Source organism: Phaethon aethereus, assembly GCF_964289735.1.
Source record: "Phaethon aethereus genome assembly, chromosome: 5".
Classification (NCBI taxonomy): Eukaryota; Metazoa; Chordata; class Aves; order Phaethontiformes; family Phaethontidae; genus Phaethon; species Phaethon aethereus.
Window position 1 is genome coordinate 58,518,906 of NC_138579.1, and position 24,260 is coordinate 58,543,165.

General features: G+C 39.8%; 1 protein-coding gene across 1 annotated transcript in view; it reads left to right on the top strand.

The window, feature by feature from the left end:
- Positions 1 to 24,260, top strand: part of TUB (TUB bipartite transcription factor) — a gene marked incomplete at its 3' end in the record, with an annotated part of 153,598 nt that overhangs the window by 89,275 nt on the left and 40,063 nt on the right. The window lies entirely within an intron of this gene.

Consider the following 24,260-nt stretch of genomic DNA (forward strand, 5'->3'; position numbering starts at 1 on the left):
TGAGAATATAACACCTCTCTGGGCTCTGTTATCGTTCATATCATGCTAATAGTATGCACGTATACCGCAAGACAGTCTTCAGTCTGAAAAAATTTCAGTTTAGAAGATAGATACAAAAGAAGGGCAAAACATACAAGCAAAAGGATCGGTGTTATTGTTGGCGTACTTCTTTTTGCTTTCATTTTTGTTACAGACGTATGATCATCAGCTTCTTTTGACTATCCTGTTCTTAAGAAAATGGGAAGTAAGGGGATAGTGACTTCAATACGCAAGGAAATGTTCTCCCAGAGAAGGGTGTATGCGAAGGTAACTATGGGAGAAGGTGGAAAGATTGGAGTAATTATTTGGAACAGGATGAGTACACATGATAAAAGATGAAACCAGATTTTTTTGCTGACATGGTTGTCTTACACCAGCTTGTTTTATCTAATACTTGATGGCAATGTAGTTTTTTTTTTTTTGCTTTGTACATGTTCAGTAACTGTGGATATAATGCGGGTCATCTATGGAATAATTTTAGTTTATGTCTACATTGTGTGGACATTTATTAGTAACTACATTTATTAGTAGTGATATTTGTGACACTTAGGAAGGTCTTTAAATGCTCAGTTTGCTCTGTAATTAAATTATTTACTAGATGTATTTTCTTTTACATTAATAAGAAGCTTAAATATATAGTTACGTCCCCTTTCGGTGATTACAGCAGAAGTACCTTTCATACTTTTGGATTGCTAATAAGTTGGGAGATTACATATTTATCTATTATTTATCCTTAAAGGGAAAAAGTGACCCAATTTAAAACACTTTCTTTGGGGAAATACAGTAGAGCCTTACAAGGCAGAGGATAGTCACTGCTTCTGCCAGTACAAGAACTTTGCAGATGTTGGATGCTGGTTCCGTGGAGTACTATCCTCATACCTGGCGGTGGGGATGCTCTAGAGTCTAATACCACCCTCTGCCTTACATGTGGTTGTGTGGTTGCCTGCAAGAAGCAGTCACAAAAGAGGTGCCACAACAGCCTTTCTATTGACTTAAAAGGGAATGGGATTGGTTCCATGAACTTCTCTGAGCTCATGTTTTAGATGAGTAAATAACAGCAAGTGGTTAATATCAATGTGCAAGCACACTTTGTTTGCGAGTGACGTACTTATCGTGCTCTCTGACAGCACAAGTGCCGGAGTCATTCTTTCATGAAGTTGAGTTTTAGCCTGAGTTCTCAGATGCTTACCAAAATTAAGTCTTGAATTGCAGATTTCGGTGGAAACCTCATGGTTCCTGTTGAGATGCATGTTAACACAAGTCTGTGAATATCATCATTCGTAATTAATATAACTCATTTGACACAGGTAATGAAACCACAGCATGAAGTTTTTAATGGTAATTTTAATTGTAATCACAGTTGTAACTACCTGCAGGTGAGAAATTACAAGATGAAGAAATTCCTTGATTAACTTCAAAAAATTGCTAAGTTGGAAATTGCATCTGCAAGTGAAATACAGATATGTCAGTATTTGATCCATGGTTAGGGAAGGGATCAAAATAGGCCTGTCTTTCAAATTTGGTTTCGATTTGAAAGGAAAATGAATAAAGTTGAAGGCTAGGTATTTCCAGTGCCACAGCAAGAAGCGTAAGGAAAATTGGTCTCTCTCTTTTCCAGAGCAGGTTATTGCTAATGGATACTACTACAGCAGCATTTTCACTTGTCTGCAGTAAAAAAACCCAACAAACTAAACCCAAACGTGGCATCAGGTTGCAATTCTCTCTTCTGAAAATTTGAGGAAATTATTGGATATATTGTAAAAATTAAATAATAGATAACTTGTCTGGACAATGACTTAGACTTAACTGCTCAGGTCAGGTGGACTGGCAACTGAAAGACTAAAACACTTACTGTACTTTGGAATGCATCCCACTATTTCTGGCAGATACAAATCCCAAGACTCAAGCCAGGAGTGTGAATTTCCATGAAACAGTCTTTCGCAGACCTAGGGGTTGCATGGACTGCTATATGCCTACCTAAAACTTTAGGTTAGCTGTATGGGTAAATAATGCATCTTTTGCGACACTGCATCTGTAGAGCAACATTAAATAACATTAAAGATGTCTCTACACACCAGTGAATCAGACCTTGATAATTGATTCTTCCAGGTTACTGAATTTTAAATCACTTCACTGGCTGTTGCTGCAGATTTAAAAAGTGAGGTCCAAGGTTTTAGAGGAAGTTTTGGTGCTTGCCCTAGAATTTGTTTTATTGCCTGTCCTTAAGGCAGAGCTCAGGTGCCTGTGCGTGTTCCGTATCGTTAAATCTGTGCAACGATGGAGATGCGGAGAACCCTGTAGCTTTGCTTGGTGTTGAATTAGTTAAATTCTTTCCTTCTGTATTTGATCTCTGTGGTATGTCCTGCTGCATACTGCAGTGCAGTAGAGAGACACTTGGGCGAGCTGCATATGAGCTAACACAGATCTTGAAAGCCGTACAACAACATCAGAAATGCAGAAGTGATTTACTCCTTTGAGGAGCAGTGCAGCTCAGTCTGTGAGGAGCTATGGATTACCATAGTTAAACTGTTTCCAGTACATGTGTTGGCTTGTTCACAGCTAGCTGGGTATCTATCATAGCACAGTTCACAATGAGGATGTGACTTTTAATTTAAAATTAATTATTTGGTCTAAACGAAGAATGTTAATTTTTGCTTGTTAAGAGCACTAGACACCTATGAGCGACCTAATCTGGGTTCTGGCTTTTCCGAATACTAGGATAATTCTTCTTGGATATGCCAAATATATTAATTATGTATTGATACCTGGAGAAATTGGGGCATCATAACAGTGCAAAAAGATCATGACATTGCTAGAAGTTTGAGGCATCCTGGAAGATGCCTTTTAAATGTGATCTACTTCAAATAATGATATAGTATACTTTTCTGGCACTATTGATGCAACTCGAAAAATTGTTAATTACTTTTGTGGGGCGTGAATATCACTCACAGATTTTAAAGATCAAGAAAAACCAGCACAGGAGAAATTTAAATGGAATGTAAGGTCCTCCCTTCCTGTTTTCCTTCCCGTTTTCCTTCCCGTTTTGATTCTCAGGCACCTTCTGTTATTGATTCATTTAATACTCTATGCTCAAGGCTTTGCAAGATAGAGGTTGTTCTGAGTAGTGTTGGAAGGAAAAAAAGTTTTCCAATCCTGTGCACCATGTGTCGGAATGATTTCCAGATTATTCTATGGGAAAAAAATATGAAATTATGTTTGCATAGCCTGGAAAGTGGGATATGCATATTCAAGTGTTCAAGTCTCTGCCATGTGTGTTGCATTCCTTATAAATGTATTTCTAATACCTCAGATAAGTGCCTGGACTTTCAGGTTATTTGTTGGTGTGGACTGGGCCTGTCCTTACCTCCCACCCCCCCGAAATTTTATACTGAAACTCTACAGGTCACTGAGTTTACAAGATTTGGATTTGATAGAATGGCATTCTCTTACAGAGACTTCTAGCAAAAGAATCTAGTGAACTCGAGACTTGGAATAAAAGGTTTTAGGGCTTGAATATTAATTTTCCTTGCAATAAATTATAATTTCCGAAAGCCATCATTTCACTGAAGCGGTGCCAAATAATATAAGCCGTAACAAAAATTGAAGGAGATACTAAGGCAACTAGGAGCTTGTTGGAAATGACTATCCGGTTGCTGGACTTTCAGTTTATTGATTGTTGCATTCCTTTAAAATATAAAGATTTTGAAACAGAAGATTTAAGAACATGTGAGGAATAGCTGTATTTTAGCATTAGGCTGGTATAGGCCTTTCAAAGGATGGAATGTAACGCTACATAGGGAGCCTTGATTTTCAAGAGGGCTCAGGGTCACTCTGATTCTCTGCTCGCGTTTCTTCCTCATCGTGACCCTCTCTGAAAATCTGAAGCTTCTGTTGAAAATACTTAATGTGGTGGAGAGAGAAAGGAGGAGAATGGCTACTCTGCTGCTTAGTCAAAATGACAAATAACACGTTGCAGTTTTTATGTGTTCTTTGGCAAGAACAACTCATTCTCATCTGAAAAAGCTTATTCTGAAGAAAAGCGCAAGATACATTAGAAGCATAGAAGTTTCCACTGCATTGCATGATGAACTGTAAATATGCCAAATTGACAGTGCGAGGAGTCTTCGAAGTAACTCTCTGTGCATTGGGATGAAAATTTAGCCCAAGGGGTTTTAGTTTGCAGCCAACTCTGCAATATTGCGTTTACTATGGACTTGGGTTAACAGTGCCAAACATGACTGCATATTGCAATAAATAGTAAGTAGAAAGATGGTGTTCTGTATGATTATGCTTTTCACTTTGCACTTGATGACCTCTATCTTCTTGCTAATTTTTCATTAAAATGGCTGTGATATTGTTTCTGTATTTTTTCATTTTCACTCCATTAGAATAGGTCTATAACTAACAATGATTGATTAACTATTAATAATTCCCCAAGTTATTGACTTTGTGAAATGAAAGACATTTGTTTTCTTTTTACATCACAAAATGCCTTCCTCTGTATTCTAATGATATTCAATAGTTAAGGAAACTTATTCAGCTTGTTTCTGTGGTTCTTTCCCTTTTCATGTGAGTTCTCTGTATCTGGAAATTTCATCTGTAGTGCTCTGTCAAATGGCTGATGTTGATTTTGGGGAGAATAGTGTATGTGCTGCTGGACGTAATACAGGTTCAGTTAAATTTGTCAGTAAGTCAATGGCAGTATTTCCTTATAATCTTCCAGCTCTTCTTAAATTAAATCTTTTAATAATCATAAAGCAGATAAATTTTTGATCGGGATTTCAGGTCTGTGCTCCCATCCAAGAACTGCCACCAGAAGCCTTTCTGAAGTAGGCTTGAGATTCAAGCAGAGGTTGTTCTGTCAGCTCCCCGGGGAGCACATAGCCTCAGCGACGTGGGCGAGAGGTCTCCGATCGCTGCTGTGGTCAGCGTTGTGAGGCTGCCCGTCCGGAGGAGCTCGCTGCGTGCTCCCGGTTTGCCGCAGGTGAAGATTAGGGCGTGCGCACTGGTAGCGGTACAGCGCTACCCCCGAATGGTGAACGCTTTTGAAGAATCGCGTAGAGGAAGCTGTTGCTGTCTTGTGCATTGCTCGCTTGCTTGTGCCAGCCAGCTTGCTTTCCATAGTTCCCGGGCTGAACTCTTCCTCATCCTGTTCCAGTTTTGTCTGGGTCCTGAAAGAGCCCTCCGAATCTGACAGAGTGAGGCTGGATGGCATTCGGTGGATGGTCCTGCAGGCTGGAATGGCTCACCTTGTAACCCCGTATCCTACAATAAACGCAAACTCGCAGGCTGTGCGTTGAAATAATAGAGTTATGAAAAATGTGCAAATAGCAGTGATCACATGCTACATCAATTAGACATTCTGTACAGTGGGCAATTAGTGTTCAATAAAGAAACCAGAAGATACATAGTCGTATCCATTTATCTGAGAGGAGTGGAAAAACATCTGCTGGTGTGTGAGTGTTGATTAGACCCAAAGGGGGATCTTATTTTCACACTCTTTTTTTAATAGTTCAATAGCTAAAACGATACTTCCTGCCTTACTCAAATGCATTTGGAAATGTGTTCCCACAGTGCCAGAAGTGGTTTAATTACCACTGATATGGTTAAAAGGGGTCTCCAGCTTTGCCTGACACAGCTTTCCTCTGTCTGAGAGTACGTGTGCTCGCTTATTATTCCTCCTGTTGTCTCCAAATTATATTTGCTTTACCTTCCAATTCCATCCTTGTTGCCTCTAAAACAGATTATCTTTCTTCTTTCTCTTGCATTTCTGTTTGTCTGTCTATAAGAAATCCAAATTAAGATGAGCTATGCATATACATATGACCTGAAAAAAATATACCCAGTAAACTTTCTTCACAGTGTGTTGGGGTTGGAAGAGATCTTCTGCATATAGCTGTAAGAAGTCCTAGGATCAATACAGCTTTTGAAGCCAGAATTCCTACAGCTGTTGTTCATAATGTCCCCCTGTGTGGATTCTCATTACTCTAATAATATTATTGAGCTGGGCCCAAAACCTTCCTCTCCACAGAGAGCCTGTTTAAGGTCTTCGCCTCTACCCAACCACCGCCTTTGTCATGAAATCTGTTGCACTTAGAAAGATTTACCCCTCTTCAATTTTAATTGAAATTGATCAGCTGAAGAAAAAAAAAAGTCATTGATACTATGAACATGTAAGTTGTTCTTCCTTAAGAACCCAAGCAAAAACCCTTCATTATACACATAGAGAATTATCGGTGAAGGTGTTTGAAGTTTGAGCGCTTTGGTCAAATTTTTTTGCACAGCCCCTGTGGAAATAAGAATTCTGCTTGAAACTTCCAGAGATTCACTTGTTCAGTGCTTTCTGTCTTGTACTCTTACGCAAAATGTAGCATTAACATGTATGTTTCATGTGAGACAGAGAAGAAAACTTAAATACTTCTCTGACAAAGACCTAAATGTTTTGAATTTAATTTTACTTGCATGGTATGATTTGCTTCCTGTTCTAGAAAACCAGGAACCAGCCTGATAATCACACATTTCTATTCACATTTTGCTTGAAAATGTTTCATAGGAGGGAACTAGCAGGCCTAGAAGTGTATCTACTGACAAGGCTGTATGTGGTGCTTCAGTCCCCAGTGGAGATGGCTTTTGCTGTAATCGTTGCTAACAGGCATTCTCGCAGGTGAAGTGGAAAAATTAAAATGGCAACTTCAGCCGCATATTAAAAAAATATGAAAAGGATGGTGAAAAGCCCTTTCCTGTAATGGTTTGCTACTGATGCCACAGCACCTGAGCAGCTTTATGTTCAGTAAAACCCCTTTAATTCTTATTCTTCCAGCCTTTGCTTTACAAGAAGTTCAACACAAGCTTAAGCCAACCTCCTGGCAAATAGATTTGTGTGTTTTACTGTGCTTTTTGTATCCACAAAAAATGCTGGTCAACTTTTCTGTACTGTTTGTCAACGCAATCTTTCTTTAGCAGTTAATCCGATCTACGTCGGTGGTGATCTGTTTAGTTACACAGAACTAAAGATGATTTATCTCTAGCCTTTTAAAAAGGCACACTGGTGCAAATTAAATTACGCTTGTTTTCTTTGTTGAAAAATGGAAGGCACAAAATCCAAGTCCTGTAGCATCTTGAATTACCTCAGGACCTGTTTCTGTCATGCTTAAACAAATCTGCTACAAAGAGCGTGGCTCTCATCAGTGATATCTCTCTAAAGCTGTGCCTGTTTTGAAATTAGAAATGGAGGTGGTTTTATACACACTTTCTTATTATTAAAACATTCGGGATGAGACACAATTTGCACTTTTTCTCAATACGTGGAAAAAATCTAGATTCTGTTTATTCTTTCTCTCTTGAATCTATTTTTGGCAAGTTGTAAACACATAGAAAACAGTACTTCTCACAATACAATTGAGTATTGAAGATTCACTTAAGCTCCACAGGTTGAAATTCAATGTAGGACTATCATTTATTTTTCATTTAAAAAATGAAGAAGGGAATAAGAAACAAAAAACCCCAAACTCAGTGATACCCGATCTTCTGTGCATCTGAATTATGTTTTAAAAAGGAGAATTTGGTCTATTCTGTGCAGTAAGTAAAGGGTCAGTAGATTTTTCCTATGTTATTTCTGGCCAATAAACTTATCTTTGTCTTTCTGTGGTTTCATAATATGCCTGAATCTTAGGGAAAAGAGAAGAAAAAGACAGTTTTTGTCTTAATTGGTAAATGAACTGCAGTGTTCTCAGTATCTGTATTTAGCATGAAAACATGCATTAGAATTGCAGATTTTGCTATCCATTTTGTCTCTAGGAACTGAAAAACATACAATTTGCAATCCTATATAATTATAATCTGATTCTAGAGAACTGTAATTTCTACCAATATCTAGAAATATATCATTTGAGCCTAAATTTTCAGTACATGGTGTGCAGGGTTAATGGCACACTCTTAATGAGGATTACGCTGCTCATTTCCTTGGATATCGTACTGGTATTGTATCCTTTATCTATTTTGAGACGTCAAATTATACTGAAAATATGTAGTAGTATATGACAGGCCAAGAATGCTTGTGGGTTTGTATGGTAGGTCTTCTTTGGTTTATAAAACATAGTACCCTATTTGCTTAGCAATTGTCGCATGGTGAAAGAAAAAAATAATGCTTAACTCGGGTAGGAACAGTTTAAAAAATGGTAGATTGGATAAATGCTGAAATCTTTTTCTGATCTAATGCCTTTGAATATTTTGTTACAGTTACGGATGACAGCTGCTTGCCAATGTAAGGAAAAAAAAACACCCCACCCTGAAGTTGACACACCTTTTAAAATTAATTATCTTATGCATGCTTTATTTTAAAGAAAAGCTTACTCTTTTTGCATGTAAAATGTTTGTGCAAATCCTAGGAGTTTTCAAAACAACCAGAAAAAGCATCTTACTGTTTTTGTGTGGTTTTGTTTTTTTTTTTCTCCTTGGTCACTGTTTAATGGAAATGGTGAATATTTGACAAGATGTTTAGAAAATAAAGATAAAAATTAATCATTTTTTGTCAGCCTTCTCCTTTGGTGTTCACCATTTCACATGCTATAAGCTTTTATTTTGGAAATACTTAGCCATTTGAGCGGGCTCAGGTGGCAATATTTATGTCCAGCAATAACAAGTTTTATTAATCTGTTCAGGATCAAAATCCTAAAAAATTTGGTGGTGTGCCTGCATCAGACCCTAGTTGCAGTTGTCTTCAAATGTAGTGAAAATGGTGTTCTGGAGTCTGAAATGTCTTGCGTGGGGACCAATGGACGCTCTCAGTACCATGCGGGCTGTTTATGTAAAGAAGTTTTCAAGCCTAGAACAGTAATTTGGAAAAGATAGTTGCACTTAAAAATATGAATTAGTTGGGTCATGATAATTAACTCTTAATTTTCTAGTAATTCGATAACTGTGTCAGCTGTAGGCTGTATACTGCAGAGGAGATTTTTCAGCTGGAAGTCCGAAGCTTTTTAGGGACACCAATTCCCAGTTCTCTAAAACTGTGAGTCTGCATGCTGACTCCTCTGCCACAGCCTTTCTCACAATTCTCATTTCCTGCTGGCAGCACATGTTCTGGCATGTCTCATATGTGTTGTAGGGCAAAATTTTATGTCTTGAAATTAAGGATTGCTGTATCAATATACTGCCCAATGCTGAAAGTATCCAACATTTGAGTCATGCCAGTTACTGACAATGGTTTTTCAAATGGTATTAAAAAAAGTAGTAGTCCTCCAGATTTTCTCCCCCAGTTTTTTTTAATATATACATATATCTGTGTATATATAGTTAAATATGAGGAAGTAATGTCTTGTCCTTTTACCTGTTGAGAGGTCAAGCTCGGCAGAGCAGATAATGTGTTACTTTTATCAAGTCATCACACTTCTTAGTAATTTAATGCTTTTTTGTGTTTTTCCATTTATGTATCACTACAGCAACGCATTTCACATAGCTCTTTGTAGCTCCACACAATATGTTAGAAAGTGTTGAGGGAACAATCCAGAGTAATTATTAAACTAAATGATAACTTCATTGGAGGCAGTTTGAGAGAACTTGATGACCAGTTAGAGGTCGCATTGCTGGGGTATTTTGGATTGCTTATTTGCTGAGATATTAATGGCATAAAAATGGAAAATCCCAAGGTGTAACCTCCCCTCTCTGTATTGTGTATACTCTACCTTCTGTAGTTTCCCATAATTTTCAGGTTGCGATGTACACATGCTTTCCCGTACTGGCCGTGGGAACTAAGCATTTTTCAAGTGTGCTGCATTTGCCATGAGATTCTGATTGAAGATTTGGTTAAAGCATTCCTGGCTTAACATATTAGCTTGATAGTTGATTTGGACGTAAAACTTTACACACCAGGTGGATTTGTGTGTTTTCACTGTTCGTGTCAGGAGAGAGAATTCTAGCTGCTGGACACTTTCTTACATCAAGAAAGACTGACGCAACCCTGGAAACAAAAGCCTTGTGTGAGGAAGTTATCAGAAATGGAGTCAAAAGATGACAGGATAGATTGCCATTGACTGCTGGAGTTGTCCGAGTGGACAGGTATTGTAATTTTGTGACAGAATTTTGATTATAGGAGTTAGGAGACTTAAATAGCTGAAATCTTCCTGTTGTGTGGCACAAGAAGAGCCCAGGCTTGTTTGTACTTCCTAATATAATTTCCTCTAGTACACTTACTTAGGTAAAAGGTGCCTCATGATTGTCAGATGTAGCAAAAATGGTCACAGTGCAGCTGAGAAGTACAGTTGGGACTCTGATGATTCATAATGAAGATGGAAATAAAAATATTCCAGTAACAAATATTTGATCTGTTTTAAATTTGACTAATTTATTTGAAATACTTAAAGCTGATAGGCTAAACTAAGTATATAAATTCAAATTGGTGAGCACAGTTAATATTTATGAAAATCCAGCTGAATAAAATTTTTGCAGTGTACGTCTCTCAGTATGCAACAAAAAGAGGTATATTGCATAAGAGTGTTGAGACTTTTACTTGATCTTGCCACTTCCAAGTACTTATAAATGTAGTGAATGCATTTTACTATTAAAAGGACTATTTTTTTGCCAATTCGAAACACAAAAATGCATGCCAGCCTGTCTGGGGTTAAATGAAGTATGGTCAGAACACAGAAATATGGTATAATAGCAGAAGTTAGATTTTTTCCCAAAATGTGTCAAAAGTAGTATTTGTTCCTTTTCCTACTATGTCCTATGACATAAGATCTTACGTACTGTTATTCCTTGTTATGTTTTTCCCTCCTCCTGTTAATTTTTTCTCTACAATTATTTTTACTAGAGAAAGTTGGAAAGTGACACAGGCTGAAATTTGCATGTAGTAGTTCAGCTTCCTTGGCTGGTAATTACACACAGATGTGGAGAAAATCACTTAACCTAAGAAAAAAGGAAAAAGAGCTGATACGAAAGATACGGATTTGATGGATGGACTGTTTGGTGGATGAGGAATTGGTTGGATGGTCAAATCCAGAGGTCAGTGGCTCAGTGTCCAGATGGAGATCTGTGACAAGTGGTGTCCATCAGGGGTCTGTATTGGGACCAGTACTCTTTAATATTGTTATCAATGACTTAGGCAGTGGGATCAAGTGCACCCTCAGCAAGTTTGCAGGCAACACCAAGCTGAGTGGTGCGGCTGACATGCCTGAGGGACAGGATGCCATCCAGAGGGTCCTGGACAAACTCGAGGAATGGGCCCATGTGAACCTCTTGAGGTTCAACAAGGCCAAGTGCAGGGTTCTGCACCTGGGACAGGGCAACCCTCAGTATCAATACAGGCTGGAGGACGGAGGGATTGAGAGCAGCCTTGCCAAGAAGGACTTGAGGGTGCTGGTGGATGAAAAGCTGGACATGAGCTGGCAATGTGCACACACAGCCCAGGCGGCCAACTGTATCCTGGGCTAAAGCAGCGTGGCCAGCAGGTGGAGGGAGGTGATTCTGCCCCTCTGCTCTGCTCTGGTGAGACCCCACCTGGAGTTCTGCATCCAGCTCTGGAGCCCGCAGCACAGGAAAGACATGGACCTGTTGGAGAGGGTCCAGAGAAGGGCCTCAAAAATGACCAGAGGGCTGGAACACCTCTGCTGTGAGGACAGGCTGAGAGAGTTGGGGTTGTTCAGCCTGCAGAAGAGAAGGCTCTGGGGAAACCTTATTGCAGCCTTTCAGTTACTTAAAGGGGGCTTCTAAGAAAGATGGGGACAGACTTTTTAGCAGGGCCTGAAGCGATAGGACTAGGAGTAACTGTTTTAGACTGAAAGAGGGTAGATTCAGACTACATATAAGGAAGAAATGTTTTACGATGAGGGTGCTGACACACTGGCACATGTTGCCCGGGGAGGCTGTAGATGCCCCATCCCTGGAAACAAACATTCTATAATAATGCATACTTATCTCCTCCACCCATAGAGAACAATATATAATGGTGATGGATTTACCAACTGTGTGCTAGAGCCGTCGCACTTTGCCTGACAGTAGTCTGACTTCTGTTGCCTCCTTTCCTACACTACCTTCTTCCAACAGCGCCTGGACTGAATAGGATCTTTGAAAGGGAGTTACTTGCCGTGAAGAAAGCTCAAAGATGTATCTGACATCTAACAGATGAAGTGTGGAATGTGATTTCTTAATAATCTTTAAACACCCAGAAAATCTAATGAGGGACAAAGACTTTGTTGGCTGTACTGTAGTTTCAACAGTTTTCTATAATAATATATAATACTATAATATTAGTATAATAATTATGTAATAATATCACCTGGTTATTTCACATACTTACAGTGCTAGAGTGGGGAAAGCTTTCATTAGAATTTGCTGATTTATTACCTTAAAATGATTCATGGAGAAAGCCTGATCCTAGAAAAGTTTTACTGGGAAAAATTCCTTTGGGAATTTCTTTCGTTGCTTACCCACCTAGCCCCTCAGCAGCCTCCCTGATACACAAGCCATCTCATGTGCTTCTCACTCAGTACTCTGTAGGTGCCAGTGCTCCTGGGGCCTTCCATGTCACTGATTTTGGTAGTCGGGCAGGTGGACAGGCATTGTATTAGAGATCCCAGGGCTGCCAGGAGCTCAGTTCTGTAGGTATTTTATCTATTCTGTAGAATATTTGCTTTTGGTTGTCTTTCTGATTTAGAGCAGATGGGCAATTCAGGATGTCAGATTTCAAAATCTGGCGCTGGTCAAGGTAATGGAATGATTTTTTCTGTGACCAGCCCTGTCATTAGCAGGAGCTTCTTGTGGTGATCTGCCACAGCCATGTGGGGAAGAGCCCCTTCCAGTTCTCCAAGGAGCAGAATTCTTGAGTGGAGGCCAAGAACATAGGACAGAGTTGCAGGTCTTATTGATATCTGGTGCACTGAGAAGCCTTCGTGTATGAGTGTCAGTGGTTAAGTGGTTTCCTGCATACCAGATCACGTACCTGAAAGGAATCATTCACTGTGCAATGCCATCCAGACGGCCAGCATGTTTGCCTTTGCTGCTAACTCTCAGAAGAATGGTTGACTTAGGTAATTAGAGGGACCAGCCTTCACAGGACAGTCATTAATACTCTTGTTGCGAGCAAAGCTCCCATGTTGGTTATCTGCCACTGCTTCTCAGTAGCTGTACGCTTCACAGCTGCAGAGAACTCTCTGACCATGTTGTAAAGTTTTCCTGCCACTTCCTAAGTCTTGAGAGTGGATTCCACTTACCCACCTTTGGTTGCACACAGAAGCGAAGCAAAGAGATTGGCTTAGTTTTGATATGGAGAATAATGCTCTTCAGGTTGTTTACTCACAAGATCATCTTTTCAGAGGGAACTGAGAGATTAGAAAAGATGAAATGTGTAAGTTCTTTTGAAATTATCTTTAAATACTGTAGGCATTACCATGTTTTAGAAAGGAGTGAACACCTCCGACTCATTTTAAAAAAAAAAAAAAAAGGGAAGAAGTCACCACCCCAACCTTACTTTACTCACAACCTTATGCTTTTCTGAGATTGTGTTAATACCTGGAAAGAAGAGTCTCTCTTGAGCAGCCACTGTATATGCACATTGTGAAAACAATTCTGTCTCCAGGAGTTTATCATTAAAAATCCCAACCTCAAAGGGTTTATACATATGCATCTTTTTATGCCACTTTTTATTGCATGACATTGAACTAATATTGTTTGGGATCAGGGCCCAAGTATGCGGATCAGACTGTATGGAATGCCTCATCTGCATAGAGTTAGAAGTAATGACTTAGTTTTCATTATTTGGTACAAAATCTAGGCCAAATGATATTTGTTACTTTTGCCAGCCATCAACATCTTACCGATCTTGAAATCCTTATCATCTACTTAGGCACCAGGATCTGACAAACTCACTTTTCCACTGAAAATGTTGTCCAGAAGTGTCAGAACTTGCCACTTATATAGAAGGTAACTACAGAGAATGAACTCAAACCAAAATGAAAAATCTGTTTTCTTCAGTTCCAGCAAAAGAATAGTAGATTGGATTATAAAGATAGTATGTGTAGGGGGGAAAAGTGACAAAATATTTTGTTTCAGGGTTAGTATTTATCACGAAATGACATGTCTTCCCTTAGAAACTGTATTCTCCTGAAACTGTAAAACCACCTGTAAAAAGGAAAAAGGAGCTTGGCTGTTTCACTTCACTAACATCTCCTATCAGAGTTGTAATTCTCACTGTCTTTTTCTTCAGTTTTCATTGTTGAAAAAGCTTAAGGGAGACTAGGTAGTCTCTTTCACCTTCACCTTTACAATAAATTGATAGCTTAATTTTAATATTCCTTTTAAAATCCAGTAAATATAACGGTATCATTTTCCTGTCCTGTCCTAAACACATAGGTAGGCAACGGGATCTGTTAATAAGCTGCTGCATTAGTGAATTGCCTCAGATAGAATCTCTTTCAGCAGCAGCGTATTTGATCTACGTATTTGTGCCTGTGTTTACATGCCCGCCGCAGGGAGAAGCCTCGCGGAACACCTGCAGCATTGACCCTGTTGTTGGGGTCGGTGTTTTGCTTGTTAAACATTTCACTGTAATACTATTGTTTTAAAGGCCAGCATTGTTTTTAGGTTAGTTACTGTACCTGTAATGCTTCATTCTTACATCATGAAGGTATTTCCAAGGGGTGTTAAGACTTGCTAATCTCTTTCTACAGGTGTCTTGGAAGGTTATAGTGTTTGATGTAAAATAGGTCCAGTATGCTGTCAACTGGACAAAACCATGTTTCCTAGAACAGGTATAAGAGAGGGAAGGAAAGGAGCCAGCAGTCATCTTATGCAGGTTTTCTCTTGATCACAGTGGTTCAGTCTTTTCCATATCAGAATCGCAGAGGTCTGTTCTAGGTGGCATCTGTTACCAGCGCAGCAGTACTGGAATGGAAGAGTCGTCATGGTCCTCTAACGTCCAGCTGGAGAGCTTTTGTTCTGCAGTGCATGTGTAAGTGCAGTCTCTCTACCCAGACAACACTTTTCCCTAGTTTCTGCTCACTTAATTTACTGTGTTGTGGTCGGATGCTTTGTACATTAGTGGGTTGGTTTCATTTGCTTATATATTTTACTGTTTTAATGATTGAGATTGGTTGAAGCTTGGTACTGAAAGAGAAATCAGACTGACTGTTAGGGCTGGATCTTTCCTGTGGCTGGCGGCGATGCATTTTCAATAAATGCACTTCCTGAAAGTCATGTCATTTGTCATCTGGATCCATCTGCATTGCAGGTAGTGTATCTCCAGGTCAGGTTTTTTTTTTTCCTTCCCAATTTGCTCCTATTTTGGCACTTCTCATAGATCTACTTTAAATATCATACTAGCATAGCTCGCATAATACCCAAAGGCTATTGTGTGTTTGTGCTCCATCATTCATATTTATTAAATTCACCTCTTTTAGGACATAGATTTTCTTTCTAACATTGCATTCAGGGTTTGTGTGTGTTGAGAAAGGGCAAGAAATAGCCCAGCCATCCACTCTTCCCTTAGGTGTTACTTTCATTACCTGCAATTTACTGCTGTGTGCTATTTTATTCACCTCTGTGTAATTGCAGAGAGTGAATCTGTGCAAATATTAGTTCAACTGATCTTTTCAGGGCAATAGTGCGGCCCTGTAGTTTGGGTTATTTAAAACATGCAATGTGCTTTAGGGAATAGTTTTGCTTTTCCTCTCATTAGATCTTTTCCTGGCTTCTTACCATCCTCACTGAAAGCTGTCAGCCTAAACATTTCAGATCCTAAACTGTAGTTTCTTCTTCCCAGAGACTTCAGTTTTGTTCTTGGAATGTGAATAGCAGTTTTCTGATTGAACGCAAAGCTAGATCTCATTAATTCAAAGCATATCTACAGTATCTGTAGAGCTCTTGTTGTTCCCTTCAGCACTGACAGTCTGTTGGGCAGTTTGCCCTTGGGCAGTCCTTGGTTATATATGTCTTGTAATATACCCATCTTCCAATATATTTTTGCCTGACTCTGATGATTTATTTTTTAAAAAAAGCTTACTCTGAGTGAAACATTTAGAAGACTTGATTTCTACAGTTTTTGTTGGTTTCACATCCCCCTGCAGTTTTAACAATTGGAGATTTGTTTTGATGAACTGTGCTAATTAAAACAGAACAAAAATACAATTGTGTGGTCATGCTGAGGATTTGGCTGGAGTTTAACTTAACAATGATGTATGTGGAATTAAGAAAGAAACTATGAATGTGTGTTCCTGTTACATTTTCTTTCAGTTAATCTGCTTGTATAATGTGCCATGTACCTCAGCTGGGACACTGATGTTTTAGTTCTGTATGACATCCAAAGCGAAGACACTATTCACAGAATCTGGAAGGGACCTCTGGAGTTCTCCAGTCCGGTATCCTGCTCACCGCACAGTCAGCTGTGAAGTCAGACCAGGTTGCTCAGGGCTTTAGTCATTTGGGTCTTGAAAATGCCAAGGATGGAGACTACACAACCTTTCCAGACCACTTGGTATTAGAAGGCTGTGATTTGGTCTCTCCAAAGCTGTCCCTTTTCCCCTCAACCTATCCTAACAGGACAAGTGCTCCAGCTCCCAGACTTCCTTAGTTACTCTCCTTTGGGCTTGCTCAACATGGTCAACATCATTCTTGTACCAGAGGACTCAAAACTGGATGCAGTTTTCTATATGGGGTCTCACAAGTGCAGAGAGAGGAAGGGTGTTAATCACTTCCCTTGATATAATGGTCATACTCCTGTCAACACAGCGCAGGGTGCTGTTGGCTGCCTTTGCTGCCAGGGCACGCTGCTGGCTCGTGTCCAGCGTGCTGTCCACCAAGAACCCAGGTCCTGTTTGGCCAGATAGTCCCCAGCCTGTATCATTGTAGGGGAATCTTCCTTCCCAGGTGCAGGGCTTTGTGTTTGTCCTTGTTAAATTCCATGAGGCTCCTGTTGACCCTTTCCTCCAGCCTGTCGGGGTCCCTTTGGGTGGGAGCTCCACCCCCAGGTATATTGACTGGTCCTCTCAACTTGTTGTCATCTCTGCAAGTGTGACAAGGGTCCACTCAGTTGTCTCCTCCAGATTGTTGATAAAGATGTTATCTCTTGCCCAGATGAAAATACTTAGCACATGACTAAGGAGGGATGGAAGAGAAAAATATTAAAAAAATGTGTGTTCTGCATTGAGTTACAGGAAAAATATAGAGTGCTAAGAAGCTTTTTGTTGTTCTTTTTAAATCCCCAAAACAGAATGGTTGGACATAATGAGTGTCATAGATCTTAGATAAACTTTACTGAAGCAAATAGGACCGACAATTCAGGAAGGTTTCATTCATTTACTGTTTTTTAAGGTAGTTTGCCAGCCAGGATTTGAAAAGAAAATAAAACATTTGGTTCTGTAATTGTGCAACTACAAATTCAGTCTCTGCTTTCAGCCGTCTGCCCTGCAGGCATTATTTTTAGTGCCACTTGGATCATTGGCACAGTGTATGATCCACTGCATCTTCTTGTGTTTTGTGCTGACTTGGTGCTGATAATTCTGATACAAATATCTGTGTTCGTATTCCTGCCTTTCTTCCCCTGTCCTTTTGCTTTATCTCTTTCAGTCTTTTTAAGGCTCTTTAGAACAGCTGCACGGGCAGGGGAGGCAATGCTGTATTCATGGACAGGCATGCTTTTATTTACTGTGTGAGGTTCACAGTGGAACAATTTTATTCCGTTGAAGCTTCCCATGAAGAAATGCAATCTTTTCTGTAGCAGTTGCAGTGTCTTTACTTCACTGGTCAGCTCAGTGGTAACTGATAGATGTACCGGTAATGGTAGGCTGTTGCCCTCTCTGCCGTGTCAGTATGGCATGGGAGAAATCCAAGAGCTTCTGCTGTTGCTGCTGTTGGCAGTAGAAGGGCAAACTAAGATTGAATGTGCTTGGGCTGCTCCTCAACAAAGAAGATGGCCAGACTTCTGCTTGCTTAGATGGCCCAAGGAAAGAAGTTACTCATTTTACCATAAAGATAGTAGCTGAATGTTTTACTCTAAAACAGATAACTGAGCAACTGCATTGGGTTCAGAAAACCTTGATGATTCCTAGTGTGAGGGGAGCCCTCGCAGTCTTTCGAAGTGCTTTTTTTCATTTAAAAGTCTTTGATTAGGGTGTGTGTCTGATATGATAATGTTCTCCTAAGAGGTTTCTGGTAAACTCAGCATATATGGGTCCTGCACTTTGGCCATAACAACCCCGTGCAACACTACAGGCCTGGGGAGGAGTGGCTGGAGAGCTGCCTGGTGGAAAAGAACCTGCGGGTGCTGGTTGACAGCCGGCTGAACATGAGCCGGCAGTGTGCCCAGGTGGCCAAGAAGGCCGACAGCATCCTGGCCTGTATCAGAAATAGTGTGGCCAGCAGGAGTAGGGAAGTGATTGTGCCCCTGTACTCGGCGCCGGTGAGGCCGCACCTTGAATACTGTGTTCAGTTTTGGGCCCCTCACTACAAGAAGGACGTTGAGGTGCTGGAGCGTGTCCAGAGAAGGGCAACGAAGCTGGTGAGGGGTCTGGAGCACAAGTCTTATGAGGAGCGGCTGAGGGAACTGAGGTTGTTTAGTCTGGAGAAGAGGAGGCTGAGGGGAGACCTTGTCGCTCTCTACAATTACCTGAAAGGGGGTTGTGGTGAGGTGGGTGTTTGTCTCTTCTCCCAAGTAACTAGTGATAGGATGAGAGGAAATGGCCATTTCAAGTTGTGCCAGGGGAGGTTTAGATTGGATATTAGGAAAAATTTCTTTACTGAGAGAGTGATTAAGCATTGGACCAGGCTGCCCAAGGAGGTGGTGGAGTCACTATCACTGGAGGCGTTCAAAAAACATGTGGATGTGGCACTTCTGGACATGGTTTAGGGGCCATGGTGGTGTTGGGTTAACGGTTGGACTTGATGATCTCAAAGGTCTTTTCCAACCTTAATGATTCTGTGATCTGTGATTCTGAGAAGTTGTAAATGGGGGAGCCAACTTTATTTTTTGTGGGGACTTGCAGGTGTTGGGACTGGTTAGGAATTCATTGAATTTCACTTCTTTGAAGAACCTAACTGTGTGCCATTCCCTCTGGAGCATGACTTCAACCTGCAGGTCCCTGACCCTGTTAATGGGCTTTTACAGTAGCATTTCATCAGTGCTGCTGGAAAGCTTGTTCCTAAAGGCTTAACAGTAACATTATCCAGAGCGGTTGGGTTTTATGCAACTACAGAGACTTTATGGAAGTATAGAGATTATAGAGAAGTGTAATTGGGTGAATATAACAAATGGTATCCAATAAGCCAAGTGCTATCTCTTTGCAGGAATTTTATTTCCTGTTTTCAGAGACTTTGTAACGTTCAAATGGCACATTATACCCATTCTTGCCCTTTTGAGTCAGCAGTGTTCTAAAAGATCCCATAACCGGCTTCTCTTAACACAGAAACATACCACCTTTCTTCACATCAAGAGTGCATGGGAAAGATCTGAGGGATCTTGAAGGTTAGTCTGGTATGGTGTATTTTTTTTTCTTTCTCTCTGGTTTGATTATCCATAGTTTTTGAATTGCAGTTGACAATACGGCAGCAGAAACTCAAGATGAAAATACCTCCTCTAATCTTCCATTGCTTCTGGTTTAGCGTTGTAAATGGGAGTAATGTTTTCTTATCCAATTCTCCATCTTTTTATAATGCGAACTGTTTGTTTCAGGAATTTTCCCTGACTATGTACATTCATTTTGCTTGCAAAAAGGTTCCCGATTTCACATAGAGTTCGTGAGTGCTGCTCTTAGTAATGTGTTATCATGAAGCAGGAGAAAGAGAAAATGCAAGGGTGACACTTTTAAACAGTGTATGAAAGTTTAGTGGTAGTATATGTCTTTGCTTGTTTGACCCAAACACTTCTCACTGCAACTAGTGCTGGACTGCAGAGATGTGACGGATGTGATTTTGGACCTTTGTCCTGGTAAAAAAGGTATTGTCAACAGAAAGCGGTCCTTTATGAAGCAGTGCCAGGAAGTAAAAAAACATTGCCCCATTTGTCAGGTAGAAACAATAGAGCTGCTTTACTGTGTCAGACTTTTTCTTTAAAAAAAAAAAAAAAAATCAGTGACTACATGCATCTTGCACATTGTAACAGAAAACATTTCTTCTTAGTTATTTTTTCTTGCAATGCCATACTGAAATGTGAGCAGTTTGCATGTTCAAAGAGTAAAGGTGAAGTACTTGTTGTGAAATGTGTTTTTATTTGATTTAAGGCTTTTCTGATTTTATTTAAATTTATTTAATATTTAAATATTTAAATTGAAATCAGTCCATATGTAATTACAGTAAAATGTAGCATGATGTTTATCTACAGAAGCTTCTTCATCTCAGAAGTAATCCCTAAAAACCTGATTTGTCTTGGGTTTCTCTCTAAATGATCTTTAAGGAATACAGATTATGACGAGCTTAGAATACTAAAATTGTTGCTTATATTTTTGTCTTCATTATGGCATGCAGCAGTATAGAAAGCCTGGTTATTTTTGTGCAAATTGGATTTAATCTTGAAACTGCCTCTGTAAAATAGATTTTGTGTCTTAAAAAGGTGGTATGAAAAGTAATACTTTGACAAAAAGGCTCATTTAATATATTTCCCTTTAGAAAATAGGAGGTGGGGATATTTGAGTCAAATGCCATTTTAAAAATGTGAAAATATGCTATCCAAATTTAATACTTAAGTCTCTCTGAGCCTTGGTCCAGGCTGCTGATATGAATATTTAAGTTATATAGCTAGAGTCTTGCTTTCTTAAGCCCAACATCTAGTAAGCTCTAATGGGTGGGTTGCTCGAGTTATGTATAGATGGGTAGGTCTTCCCTGGAGGAAATATATACAAGTTCTGATTTGTTAACTGAATTTGGACTAGACTATTACTGCAAACCTGAAGTGCTGTTTACAATATTACATATAATCTAAAATTGTTTTTTATTTTAAATGGGGTCAAAGCCATAGCCAAGATGCCAGGTGGGTACATGATACTTGATCAAACAGGAGTAAAAATGAACCTTGCTGGATCTTCAGGATGCTTCAGCATGCTCAGCAGATTACTAGTATGTATGCATTCTCTTCAAGAATTCAATTTCCATGAATTATAAGGTTACATTTCTCTGTAAAGACTGAGTTTCACGCTGCTGCTGGGATTTTCTAGTATCACATCAAACTTGTAGGCAGAATTGTTCTAACGGCCTTGTCCTCTCTGACATTATTTCCTGCAGTGGTCCTGCCATAGATTTTCCACTGTACTGGGCCTTTAGACTCTGACCATGCCGGTTATTTGGACCACTGAGCAACAAAACCATGGCCACTTCTGAAACCGGGTAGGATAGGCTGGATCCTCACCATGTGCACTTCCAGAGAAAAGAGCAAGTGATTTCTGTTCTTTTCAAAGACCAGGAAGAGCAAAGGCTGTGCTTCTGCTCCCAGACTTTTGTGTTATTCAAAGAAAGAATAGGGTGGATCCTCTGGATTTCAGCTTCTGAGTCCTGGAGCATCTGTCAGAGTGCATGGACTGCCAGACACTGTAGCAAGACCATCTGCTAAATCTTTCTGCAAAGCTCCACTGAAGTGTGAGAAAGGGTCAGCAGTGGTTACCCACTTGCATCTCAGAGTCCGCTGTGGATGTTTTTGGAGGCCGCAAGAGTAAGGTCCTGATGGAATTGCTACGGAAACAAAGCTTAGTATTTTTATTTATTACTTCATCCATCAAGTTATTTATTCATTTATTAAAAACTTGATGCCCCTTAATGGCAAATCTTGGGAGTTACCCAGTCTCAGGAGTGGTCTTCCATTGAAAATCTTGGGAATGTGAAATGTTGGTTACTAATCAGCAACTCCAAGGTCCACCAGTCCTGTAGAAAATATTAACAAGGTACACAGTCTTGAACTAGAGTGCTCTGCTAGAATAGGAGAAGAATATAGAGGCTAAATTGAATCCTCTTTTTATCTGGATTTGCATAACGATTATTTAGGCATCAAGAAAGGACAGAACTTCAGCTTTTCACTGATACTGGTATTAAGTAACTTAAAATAGAGTTGGTGTTAGTGAGATTACTTTTAAGGCCTTTTTTACGCTGTGGAGGACTCAAAACAGTGGTCTGTCTGGTGGGAGTAAGGCATTCTAGTCCAAGTCTGGTAATCTGGAGAGGGGGCGAGAATTGTTGAAATAACTGTATTCTATTGAACCTCGGTATCATGGAAGAAAGCTGGAGTTCAGTTTGAGTTGTTGAATGTTATGGCTTAAATAATGTAAGGCTTGTAGTTAATGCATATTTACAAAAGGATTGTGGGAAACAACCCAGAACTTTATAAAATATGAAGTGAGAGAATGGAGGGCCTGGAAGCTTGTCAGATGGTTTTTTTTGGTGTCAGCTTTGATTGCATATGTTCAGAGGCTTTAAAAACAATGTCTTGCAGTAGAAAGGCAATATGGAGAGGTGTTCTAGTGTTACAGCATCCACAGTTTTTGGATGTAGGTTCATTTTTTTGGCAATCCTTTGGTGTGTCTGATAGTTGCTCTGCATTCGTGGGATGCTGAATCAATGCAAATCACACCCTTCCTCTGACTGGTGTTTGCTGTTCTGCTCCCAGACTTTTGTGTTATTCAAAGAAAGAATAGGGTGGATCCTCTGGATTTCAGCTCCTGAGTCCTGGAGCATCTGTCAGAGTGCATGGACTGCCAGACACTGTAGCAAGACCATCTGCTAAATCTTTTTGCAAAGCTCCACTGAAGTGTGAGAAAGGGTCAGCAGTGGTTACCCACTTGCATCTCAATGGGTCAATAAACATTGAACTGCCATGTTTATCGTGGTAGGGTTGGGCATGAAGAGACCTGAGGGATCTGTGCTTGTTTACCTGAACTTGGATTTAGCTTCTCATGGCTTCCCAGGGAGTCACAGGTAAGGTTTTGAACCTGACCGAGGACGTTTCCCTGCTCCCTTGTTCCGTGCAGTGTGTTATGCCAGGATACAGCGTGATGGGAAAGCAGAGGAAGCTAGAGTCATCCGGACCGCTTCGACACCTTGTCTGTGATACAGAATTTAGAATTACAGCCAATCCAGCATAATACTGAAAACCATTATATTCACATAAAGATAATTACCGAACTGGTGGTCTATGGGAATGTCTGAGATGTGTATATATAGCTCATTTAACACATCCGAGGGAGTCAGCATAGTCTGATTTATACAGCAGATGAGATCAGAGTTTTCTCCTTAGCTCTGCAAATGACTGATAGACTGGAGCAGTATTGGCTCTCGACCTCTCTGGGTATTACAGGTGTACATGCATTGCTGCCTCTGCAGTTCTTATGGTCTGTATTAGCATCGTTACATGGTTTTGGCTTTTTTCAAGCATTGTCTTAAATGAGGAGGATTTGTTCAGGCCATTAAGCCTGAAACTTTATAATTGGGCATCTTTCATTCAATTGTTTGGCCAAAGATGTCTGTTCGGGTAGTTTTACTTCCTAGCAGTGCAGCTAATATACATTGCAGTTGTAGTAACGCAGTCTTGAAAAAAACCCTGATATTGTATACCATCTAGGAATGTGTGTATTCTTTATATAACTGTATATAAACAGTGTTTGGTGTAAAGCATAACATTTTTGTGGCTGTGAGGGTTTTTTTCGTTGTTGTTTTTTTTGTGGACTACGAGTAATGCATTACCTCTGCAAAACGCTGTGTGATTTCATACCCCAGGTACTTGTATAGCATAGTTTCATTCTGTTGAACATCAGCCTTCTGTAACATATAACCTGAGTATAAACTGTAAGAGGCTGATGCTACCAATAATGCCTAATTATAGGTCTTTGATAATGCTGGCATGGAAGGGTGGCATTCTGCATGCCTTTATTAGCTGTCCTATCTAACGCTGCTATAATGTTACTGTCTCCCAAAGAGTGTATATTAATACATGGGAAGTCACATTTTTAATGAAATTTCCATTGCAATACAATTTGGTTTTATGCAGGTCAGAATCCAGGTTCATTTCTCCTGGGTTTTTTTCTTTTTTTACTTTTTGATTGTTAAGAGCGATTATAAAAAAGGGACTGATATTTTATAAAAATGTGTTGTAAGAAAAAATGAATTCTACTTGTAAGAGGCTGTATTTTTGTTCTGTAGAACTATTTTCCTTGTAGATGATATATTGCAGTTTAAAACATTTAATTACCTATGTCCAATGTTTAACCATAATGTTCTTACAAAAGAGACCTTTGTTCTCCAGAAAATTAAAGTGTAGT